Here is an 11,029-nt window from a genome sequence, read left to right on the forward strand (position 1 = left end):
AAGCCTGCTGGGCTGGCACGGGTTTGCAACCCGTATTGCCTTCGGCGTGCCTCCCTCGGTTCTTCTGAGTAACAACGACACCTTAATTGCCAAGGTAACTATATTTAAAAGAGCTAATTAGTTATCAAGGTAACTATTTTTAAATGAACTAATGAAATTTCTACATCTGGTATAATTACATCTGTCCTCTTTTAATTATCAGACATGCCCATGATTACAATGCGCTGGATGTATTTTCTTTGAAAAAGAAATAATCTGGCATTTTGGTCATGCAGCCTTCACCTGGAGCGGCGCAGGGAGGCTGACCGGGGGGCGGCTTCAGGCAGCTCGTTAGCGAGCAGGTCACATTTACACAGCACGGGAGCAAGTAAAGGGAGCTCCTGCGGACGGCAGAAAACATCGCAGACAGACGGGAGCCACCGAACTCTTCTGCGCTTCTAAAATACTGCCATTAATAACCATTTGCAAGTGCTAATGGCGCACGATATAATATCATCAAGGACACATTACAGCAAGAAGGTGACAAAATAATAGGTGGTTATCGTTAGCCTGATAAAAACATCCCAATTAGCGATGCACACTGAAATTACGGGGACTGTTTTGCAGTCATCATTACAATTACGGTAGGGACGGAAAATTATGTATTGAAATAACTCCAGGCACACCTCAGGCCTCACATTAACGGCTCACTTCTTGGGCAGCTTGACCTGAGCAATTTTCTCTGGGTCAAACTCGCACTTTGCCCAGAGGCAGGCACGGCTGGCAGAGCCCGGCACGGCGGGCGGGCCGCATCTCGGGGTCACCGGACCCCGGCTCAGTCCCTGACCGAACCGCCGCTGCCGGCTGCCCGCCGCTCGCCTCTGGCAGCACCGGCAAGCCGGACACCCGCCCGCGGCGCTCGCTCCCGAGAGCCCTGCCCTGCGCTGCAGCTGCGCCGAGGCAGGAGGGCCTGTGCCCCCGCGCCTCAGAGCTATCGGGCGAGAACGGGTGTCCCCAGCCCCGTCCCCTGGCTGGCACGGTCCCCTCCGGCGCCGGTGGGCGTGCAAAAGCCCATCGGCTACAGCTGCCAGGGACCGCTCATAACACAAAAACATCAGGTAAAACCCCTGCTTTGTGCAAACTTAATAATAATGAACTACTAGCGCAATGCAAAGCACCAGCAGAATCCAACCCCTGCCTAAAACAGACTAAACTGGTTGTACGTTCAATAAACTAGGCAAAAATAACTTTGAATTTTATAAACTGTTTGAGCAGAACAGACCTAACAATAGCCCTTTAGAACATGGTCATTGCTATGTAACTTCTCTAAAAACAAACCTTTGAATAACAGCCATCCAGGCACTGAACAACATTCTTTCCTGATGTCAGTTTACTTCACATTATGCTAATTAATTTCTAAATGTCTAAATTTTTTTTTTAAATTGTGACTTGCAATATCTTAACAGGTATTGCATTTTATATTTTTGTCACTTGCTTCTTGTTTCTCTGCAGGGAAAATGGAAACCTAGTATAATAAATGAGAAAATGATGAAAACTTCTTGTACTCTGTAATCACAATAAATAGTTTTCTGAAATGGAACAGCATCACCGACATACAAAGCAATGCCAGTTTCAGGCGCTCTGGAAATATTTGTTCTATGTTTTCTGGAAAAAACCACCAATGTGGGCGTCGATGGAAATGTCCTTCTTCCAGCCAAGCCTCCCAACACACCAGGGTGGCAGGGGCAGCCACGTGGGACGAGCGGGCGGTGGCTGACCTGCGCCCGTGGGCAGCGCGGGGTGGCCTGGGGCGCGTGCCCGCGGGTGGTGCATGGTTCTCACCGCGGCGCTGACCGACGGCACGGCTCCCGGGACGGCGCACCCCACAGCCGATGGACGGCCGGGGCGAAAGCACTTCTCCGGTGCCCCGGGTATGCTCTGTTTGTACCGCTGTGATTACCACAGCCATTAATAGTTAACGATCACGTTAATACAGCTCTTGGCAGGGATCTAGCGTGAGTCGAACCAACGTCAGGACCGGTGTTCGGTGCTGCCCCGGCCAGGCTCGGCTGCTTAGGTCCTCTGCCACAGGCAGGAATCCTTTGTAAAATGCTCCTGGTTACAGAAATGCCCCCCTCCCCAAAAGGTCAGTGCCCCAACACGGATCTTTTCCTTTTTGTGCTTCTCCATTCATGCATCTGTTCCTGGGGAAGGAATAAACATCTACTTCGTGACAAGTCAGAGTGGTTGTTTAAATTAATCTCAATCCATTTTCAAGCAGATCTACAATGCGAAGCAAGGCAAGAAAGCAGAAAGAAGAGAATACTTTGTCCTCATTCTGCATAATGCGGTCCCTCGCCGCACAAAGGAAATTTTCAGTGGTTAAATACAGCCATTAGAAAAAATTGTGTGTAACGCTGCCAGATTTGTGAAGCAGAAGGCAGGCATCAGCTGGCAGTATATTGCTCAAGACATGGCACATAAAAGATTTAATAGAGTCCCAGATACCCTGAACATTCAGCTGCTGCCAAATGGTTTGTATACAGCTGCCTTTGCTTTTATTGCATTAAAGGCATAAAGGGCTTGCATTTGCGATTCAGGACATGAGATGTGCATTTAACATTTCCCAGTTCGATCTCACTTTATGGGGCCCCAGACAATGACAACACCTGTATTGTCACCATAGCTGGCAGCTTCTTCTCACCTGAATCTGGGACAACCTCGGTCTTGACTCAACAGCCCCAGCTATCTCATTAATTTAGAGGGGACTAAGGAGGACCATTGACCTAGGTGATATTAAAAAAGTAACGGGTGGGGAAAACTGACTCGTGGCTTTGAAATACTCGCCTTTCTTTAAGGTAAGAGTTATCATTAAAAAACGCAGTACATGAACAGAAGTGTTCAGAGCCGCCTCTCTGCTTTGTGCACAAAGTTTGTTTTTATCAGCAAAAGCAGTCAAGGAGTTAGCCTGACTTCGTTTGACTTTCATGAGCACCCAGGAGATTCTCGTGGCTGCCTCTCCCCAGGGCAGATGCGCAGCGCTGCTCCCTGCCATCCCTGCTGTCACGCAGCACCGCCCGGAGAACATTCCAAAACCCCGTTTGCTGCAAAGCCGTCCCTGCAGATTGCCAGTGCCAAAACATCTCACCCTCTGTTGAGCTGACAGTAAATCCATCCGTTTAAACTGTTCTGATAATCAACGAGAGAGAGAGAGGCGCAAGAACAGCCGAAAAGTCAAGGGGTGGGAAGCCAAGAGGAAGCCCCGCGGCAGGAGCCGGGCATCCCGCAAGGCGTTGAGCACGGGGTGGCAGGGCTGCATCCCTCCGCCATGGCAGCGCCGGGCGCTGGGAGGACTCCTCCATGCCGTGCCGTGCCGTGCTGAGCTGTGGCAATGCTCCCCCGGGGCAAACAGACATCACACGGAAACACGGCACAGCACCCAAAACTGACCTCATTTTCCCATAGTGCCTGAAAATCAAAGGAGGGGACAAAAGGACCAGCTTTAATTTGAGAACGAACAGCAGCCTCTGGAGCGGGAACAGCTGGCACGGCTCTGAACCGCTGTCCTGGAGTCAGCTTGGCGGTGGCTGTTTTCACCAGCTTCCAACTGATCCAGGGAAAATATTAAGAATTTCAAATATCAGACCACAATTTAAGGTTTAGAAACCAAAACAAACCAAAGAAATTAATACTAGGACTAAGTAAGTAGAACATATCTGGGGGACTTCCACTTTTGACCCGCTTGTCTTCTACTACCACCCACACCACAACTGTAATTTGCCGGGATGAACCTTGCTCTTTTGGCAGGAAGCATACGCACCATTTACACTCTCACACAAACCTGACCTTAGGATAAAGCCTCAGGATAAACCTTATTCTGTAGGTTCAAAGCACTCTCTGTCACACCATGGACTAAACACCAAAAGCAGAAACAAAGTCCATAACCCGCCAGGAATGATTTGGCTTCTTATTCCCCTGCATCACGCATTGAGCTGTTGCTTAGAAGAGTTATTTTTATTTTCCATCCAACCGTAGTCTAAGCTGGCGTGGAAATAGAGAGCTGGGATTTGGATGTTTTCTGGTGTCCAGGGGACTCAGACATTATGTCCTTTTTGGAAGTTTTTTGTGTTCTTGTTAATTTAGGATACTTTCCCCAATCGTCTAAAGTTTTGCTGCTCTGTACATTTTTCAGTCCAACTTGCTCTCTCTTAGGCAGGCTTTGCCTTTTCTCCTTTAGAAATCCAGTAACTTTTTTCCTGCTGATTCTGAAGGAATCCAGCGGGCTGAAATCCCCACTCAGATGAAGGGTCATCTAATCATTTAATAGCATGTCCTGACTTATCTCAAACTAATTATAAAGGGGCAGCACCATTTGTCTGGGCTCAAACAAAAGCAAGCAGTTTGCATTCTGGGCAGGATCTGTGGAGCTGATAAATACTTGAGATTGCTTGATCTTGGCCGCACAAAGATTATTTTTTCCTTCTGTAAATGCAGACGTCATCTTAAATTAAGGCACCCGTGATCCTGTCCTCTGCATCAGATGCAAATACCCACAGCTGGGTTCACGAGATCTTCTTTTTGCTTCCGAGCAGTAGGTTTTCTTCTCGAATCTCTCAGTGGCTTCAGCCTTTGAAAGATGAGACAGACGCGCTGTAATGCTTACATACATAGACACTTTATTGACGTTGGCTGAGAGCCATCGGGAAGTTTCAGCGTACAAAGCTGGATTTCACTTATTTTGTTTTTATAGAGTCAAGGCTTAGCAAGCACTACGCACCAACATCGAACACCTTAATCCTACACGATAGTGAACCACAGCCGAACACTGCTCTAGCTTATAAAAATGCTTGTTTGGAGTGGTTGCACCTTGCCCACATATATTGATTTCTCTTCCAGCTTCTGCTGACTTCCCTTGGGTATTTATGTCTGGAAAATCTACAAAACTCCAGTTAGATATTGAAATGGTTAAAAAAGTCTCCATATTTCCCAGAGATGAAAAGCAGTTGTAAGCGGTCATTCTGGAAATGGCTGTGACTCTGGGATGATGCATCGATCCCTCTGGAAGAGCTTATTTGATCCCAGCAGCGCTCTCCAACCACCCGGAGCAGCAGTTTTCAGCCCTCAAAAATAAGCCAACCCTGATGAAGTCATGAGGAATCATCATGAGCAAAAGCACAACCACTATCTGGCCCTAAGCTCTTACCCAGCAAAGGAAATACCAGTCACCTCCGACACCAACCACCTCCTGTGCTGGTGGCCTGGGACCAGGCACTGCCTCCGTCTGAGAAGGGCAGTGCAGAAGACATGAAGTGTTGGGCAAAAGCCAGTCCAGCCTGCAGCGCTTCTGCTGTGCAGGCTCAATGAGACCTAGCAGTCGCCAGGCCTGCCGGTGCCACCAGCACGATGTCCCAGCGCCGGCTCCCACCGAGAGGCAGGCTGGAGCAGGGGACCTGGCTGGACCACCGGCGGGGCTTATTCTCCCCTCTCGGGCTGCTGGAGCCAAATCCCTCCCTGTTTTCCCCAATATCGATATAGCTGCCATTTCACTTGCGAGGTTGAAACTGGAAATGTGAAGCATAAACATAAAATTGCCTGTGGCGCCCAAAAGCATCCGTAGGCTTTGGGACTGCCTGGGGAAAAGTGGGGAGCTCGACATCCTGCCCCAGCCGCTCACCCCTCGCTGCCGGGTACCGGCCGCCAGCCGTCAGCGTGGTGAAGGGCGCTCGGCTCCGTCTGCAAACGATGGGCTCCACCTGGAGCCAGGAGGGGTCCATTCCCAAGTCCTCCCTGTCCGGCCAGGGCATGGGCCCCTCAGGGGTCACCAGCGACTGGAAGTGGCCTGTGCCAAAACCATCTTCTGCCTTCCCTTGGGGACACTCCCTTGGTCAAAAACTCCTCTGATCCCCGTAATTACCATGCTGGCTCCCAGCTACTGCCTTGTGACAACCCACGGAAAACAGCACCTCCTACAAAGCCACAAAAGCACGTGAGTTACAGGTGGTATCAGGTGTGAACCTCCACCGAAAATCACCTCAAATTTATCAAATCAGATTTGCCTAGTCAAAAGCGTTCTCAAAAAGGCAGTGTTGACTCTGACAAAAGCAATGACTTGGCAGCTGGGTGCTGGGCATCTGACAACACTGCCAGGCTCTGCAGACGTTCTCCTCTCCCAACACCCAGAAATGAGCAAACGAGGGAGGACAGACAGACAGACAGATGTGCTCTCTTGAGCACAGCTGCAGGTGCAGCTATGGGCAGCACGAATCTGTGTGCCTCAGGCAGGATGAATTGTGAACAAAAAGTAAATTGATAATTACCTGATACACGGGACAGTAAAATCAGCTGATCTGAGAGGAAAGGGCTGGGGCTGAAGACCACAGGTACCCCCATCCAGGAGCAGCTCCCCTACAAGAACAGGCCCAGAAGAGGCACCCAACGTCTCAAGGATGCTGGTCCCCCAAAGGTGTTCCCCCTCCGTGGTTGCAGACCCAGAGCTTGGCTCAGTGAGCACAAGAGGCTGGAAATGCTAAAGGAGCCTGTGCAGCCCCTCACCGTCCCGTCAGGGCTGGTCCTGTTGGAGGGCGTTCTGGGCAAGATGGAAAATTTCAGACCCATCCCTAGAAGAGCTCCTCTGGTGATGCTGGTGACCCAATGGGCAATGGGTCTGGTCCTGTTCAGAGGGACCTCGTGGCACCCTGCTGTGACCCCGCAGCCCCAGCAGCCGAGACGCCCCAGGGAGGCTGCGCCGCCACGGCTGGAGGCAAAGTCCTGGGAGCAGGACTGCAGAGTTACACACAACTTACCCGTGACGCTTACCCCACGCTCAGCGGGGACACGTCACTATAATACTGTCTGATCCTGAATAAAAACATACTTTGAAACAATCAAAAACCTTCATTGCTTGATTATGCAGCTTATTTAACCAGAACTTTGTTCTGGGAACAGTTTTGACAGCAGTGTCTCTGGCAGTGTTTTTCCCAACTATTATCTCCAGCACACAAAGACCCATTTAAAAGAATGGGACATCTGCAGCTCTGGTCCCAGCGCCAATCTGCACAGCAATCTTCTGTATTATGCCATGTTGACGAACTAGCTCGGTGACACAAACAGGCGGGTGGCTGCTGGCCGTGACGGCAGCGCTCCTCTGCCTTTCCACACCTCTCCAGCTTTCGGCCGTGCCTCTGGACTGGATCAGGCCGAGGGCATTGCTCGGGGCCAGGCTTGCACGGCGAAGCCCCCCTGTGTTTGGATGCTCCCGGGTGGGGGTACCTGTGGTCTTCAGCCCCAGCCCCTTCCCCTGAGATCAGTTGGTTGTGGTCCTCGAAAGAACAAACACTTCCAGGTGTAACACTCACATCGCTGCTCCTACCTGCTTCCACAACCAGTCCAGGTGAGATGCTGGCGCTCACAGACTGGGGGACACATGGTGCAAACAGGTACCTACTGCTGCTACCCTGCTGTCTTCTGCAAATACCACCACATCTTTGGGCTCCTGACAGGCACACCAACTCCGTACGGCCGATCTCCAGCCTCCGTGGAGGAGTCCGTGCTGCGCACATCCGCTGGGCTGCACCCAGGCACGGGCACCGGGCCTCCAGAGTGGTACTGGAGGTACTGGTACTGCAGCAGCTTTTCTGCAATTAATCGTTTCAGCCAGTTGGGACCACTTTATAGCTACATCTCTAAGAATAATAGCAAGTATTTTAATAACTCAATCTCCCCTTCAGATGCAAAGGTCAAAACTAGAACCTATGTACTCAGGTATAAAGCAAATTAAAAGGTGTAAAGTTGCAATGAATGGAAAATGACTGCAATCCCCAGGAGCCGTGCTGAGGTTACCAGCTCAACAAATCTGCGTTCGTGCCTTCAAGAGCTGATTTTGTTTTCTATTCCAAACACCTCGCCATATTTCACTCCTTATGATATTTTTCATGCAGTCTTACGACTTTACTTTTTCCCTGCTGAAAAGTTATGCTTTATCACAAGACTGATGAAGGTCTGGTTTGTCAGAACACCATAAATCATTAAAATCTCTTTAATTCAGTACTGCTGTTTGCTACAGCCAACTTGTAACAGTAGTTGATAAAACTTTTATTCATAGCAAGCCTGTTGGTGTTTCCAGGTCATGTCAACACTTCCATTAAAAATCCCTTTCTCAGTTGCTTATGCTAAAGACAAAAACCTCTTCTGACCAAAAATAAAACCTGCTGTTCGAGATCGCACCTCAGCATGCCATACATCAGTAATTTCAACTCGGTAGCCTGAAGAATGTGTTCATGTTCTCGTCTCATACACATCCACACACCTCCTTGAAGCTCAACAGACCCGTACAGATTTATATCATCTACGAACATGGCCAGCCCTCTGTACCGGGAAAGTAAAACACATCACACAGGTACAGCCGGGAGCGTGCTCAAAACACATCCAAAACTAGGCTTGCACATTTTTATTTTTTTCTCAGAAGGAACTTGATTTCTGTTTTGCTGTTGACATAAATGGCACACAACCAGCACACTGAAACTATGTCAGGAAGAGCTCTCCTTATTGGCACCTGCACACAACAAGCAGGGAGCTGAGTTCTTCTCTTTGGCATCTGTCATGGAATATTTTCCAATTTTCCTGCAAGAATTCATCAGAGGGGGATGCAGAATGTTATCTACATGCTCTGAATCCTATGATTTAAAACAATTTTAGGTGGTTTGGATTAAGCACTTCCTTTTAATGTCATGCTGAGAAAATAACATCTCATCAGACATTAAGCAGATGTTTCTATAATCGAGTTTTGGATATGGGTGATTATTTGACTTGCAGCTCCAAAAAACACGTAGACTTCTTTACCTCCTAAGGGACATTAATCCAAATAAACAAGTAAAAACTAAAGAAGTGACAGCATATAAACCTAAGAAACAAAAAAGAAAAAGAAGCATTTGCCTTTTGTTTGGTCTTGTTCTCCACCCCCTCCCCTCTTCCACCCCAGCTATATAGTTTCTTCGTTTGACAGAAATCATAGACAGTCACATTTCTCAAAATCTGATGTCTTTACTAAATTTTAAAACAAAAAACGTAGGCATCTTGGATCACCCTTTGGTCATAGCCTTGAGCAAGTATCCTCGACGTGCAATGGCCCGGATTTGCTGACCTTCAGGACACAGAGTAGCAGACCCTCACTGGGGAGGTTTCAAAGTGGATGGTGCTTCCCACTGCATGGACGGCTCTGCCGAGAGGAGGGAGGAGGACAAACAGGGAGATGTGTTCTGCAGCTGTCACGCTTCCTACGGAAAGGCTGTTAGGTATCTAGATTTTTGTGTAGCTTTAATCACATGCTCATCTCTTTGCTGAGCTTTTCTGGCTTTAGTATTATTTAAAGAAGAATGATGAAGAATCAGACCAACCTGCAGAAATCCCTGAAGACACCATGACCCACCTTCTTTCTGCCTTTTGAGTGGATCCAAACCTGGATCCACCATTTACTCCCGCTCAGCAGCACTCCACGGATTTCCACAAAGATCTGGACCCCTATATACAACTACAGTTAACAAGTCTTTTCTGAATAAAATGTGGAAAGTACGTCTTCCTATGGTTGACACACATTTTGAGTTAAGTCTTGTATTTGGAGTCATCTTTCATTACAGCCATGATGACAGCATAAGCTGGTCGAAGTGGCAAACGAAATGATTTTTGTAGTTAGGTATTTGATAAAACTTGGGAACAGAGAGAAATCTAATTATTTCCAATGAAGAATGGAGGGCTTTATTTAATCTCTGAACATAAATTAATGTTGAAGTTTTTCTTGATCCCAAGGCAAGAACACTCACTGTGCTATTTCGAAAAACCTCATCAGTCATCTTGAAACGGCGCTGCCGGGCAATGGCATTGAGAGCGATGTGGCCTAACGTCTTCGTTTCTGTGCTGCTGCCACAACGTGCCTCCCAGGCGCCAAAGTTTCCATTCCATGCTGAAGTAAATAAATATAGGTATAACTTTTCACCTAAGAAAGAAGGGGATACTCGTGTTTCACAGTGCAGAACCTTCAGGAGGAGTTAATGCCACTTGCAGCCAAATGCTTAATTTTTCATCGGCAGAAGCTTGCTTCATTGCACTGATGTGCTTACCACCAAATTGCTACAAAGGGATCTGCCCTGGAAGACATCTCCTCTAGTGAAGGTCCTCTGTACTGAAAGACCTTGTTTTTCAGCACCAGGCCCAAGGTATTGCAAAGTAACCGTAAGAGCTATCACACCGCAGACACTTGCATCTAAGATGCCAGCAAATTGCGAAGTGACTCCCAGCATAAAGGTGAGCAAAGCTCACTTCAGTTCTTTAAAAACAGCTAATATGCCAGAGCTATGAAAACCTCCCAAATTTTAGTATCAGCTGTTGGGTCTGCCAACTGGCAATCAGAAATCAGAATAACTGCAAACAATAGTTATTTGACAGCAAATACCTCTGTGCACATACTGTGCGTGTTGCACGCAGCATTAATTCCTCCATCAACCGCAGCACCCCTCTCCAGGTTTAAAGTCAGTGACTTGGCTGGATAGAAGTTTGGCCACATTCAAGTCCCATCTGTTCAGAATTGCTTTTCAATATCGCATTAAAATCCCTAATATCTTTCCCTTGGGAAAAAGGACAGTTCAAACCTAGACCTTGTAAGACCTGACCAAACATAGCTCTATTTTCCCTTTGTCCTATATGCCCAACACTCAACACAAAGCATCTGGAGGGCCACCAACAGAGACCATACTAAGGAACTATCAAAGTACACAAACAGTGAAAGTATCAATGAGAAAACATCATCCTGGAAGTGAGAGGATTAACAACAATTTGTGGTTAAGACCAACTTAGCATACCTAGCACAACTCTATTAACTACTGATGAATTTCATTGTGACTATTGTTGATCCTTCCTTTAGAAAAAGCAAGAAAGTGAATGTTACAGCAGCTCCAGCATCTATGTCCGCACATGTAGGAACTCAATATACAAAATATACCGAGTCCTTTCTCCACGAGGAATCTCATGCAATTCTTCTAATGATTGATTTCTGTCACGG

The sequence above is a fragment of the Calonectris borealis genome, chromosome 7 (assembly GCF_964195595.1).
Source record: "Calonectris borealis chromosome 7, bCalBor7.hap1.2, whole genome shotgun sequence".
NCBI classification, from domain to species: domain Eukaryota; kingdom Metazoa; phylum Chordata; class Aves; order Procellariiformes; family Procellariidae; genus Calonectris; species Calonectris borealis.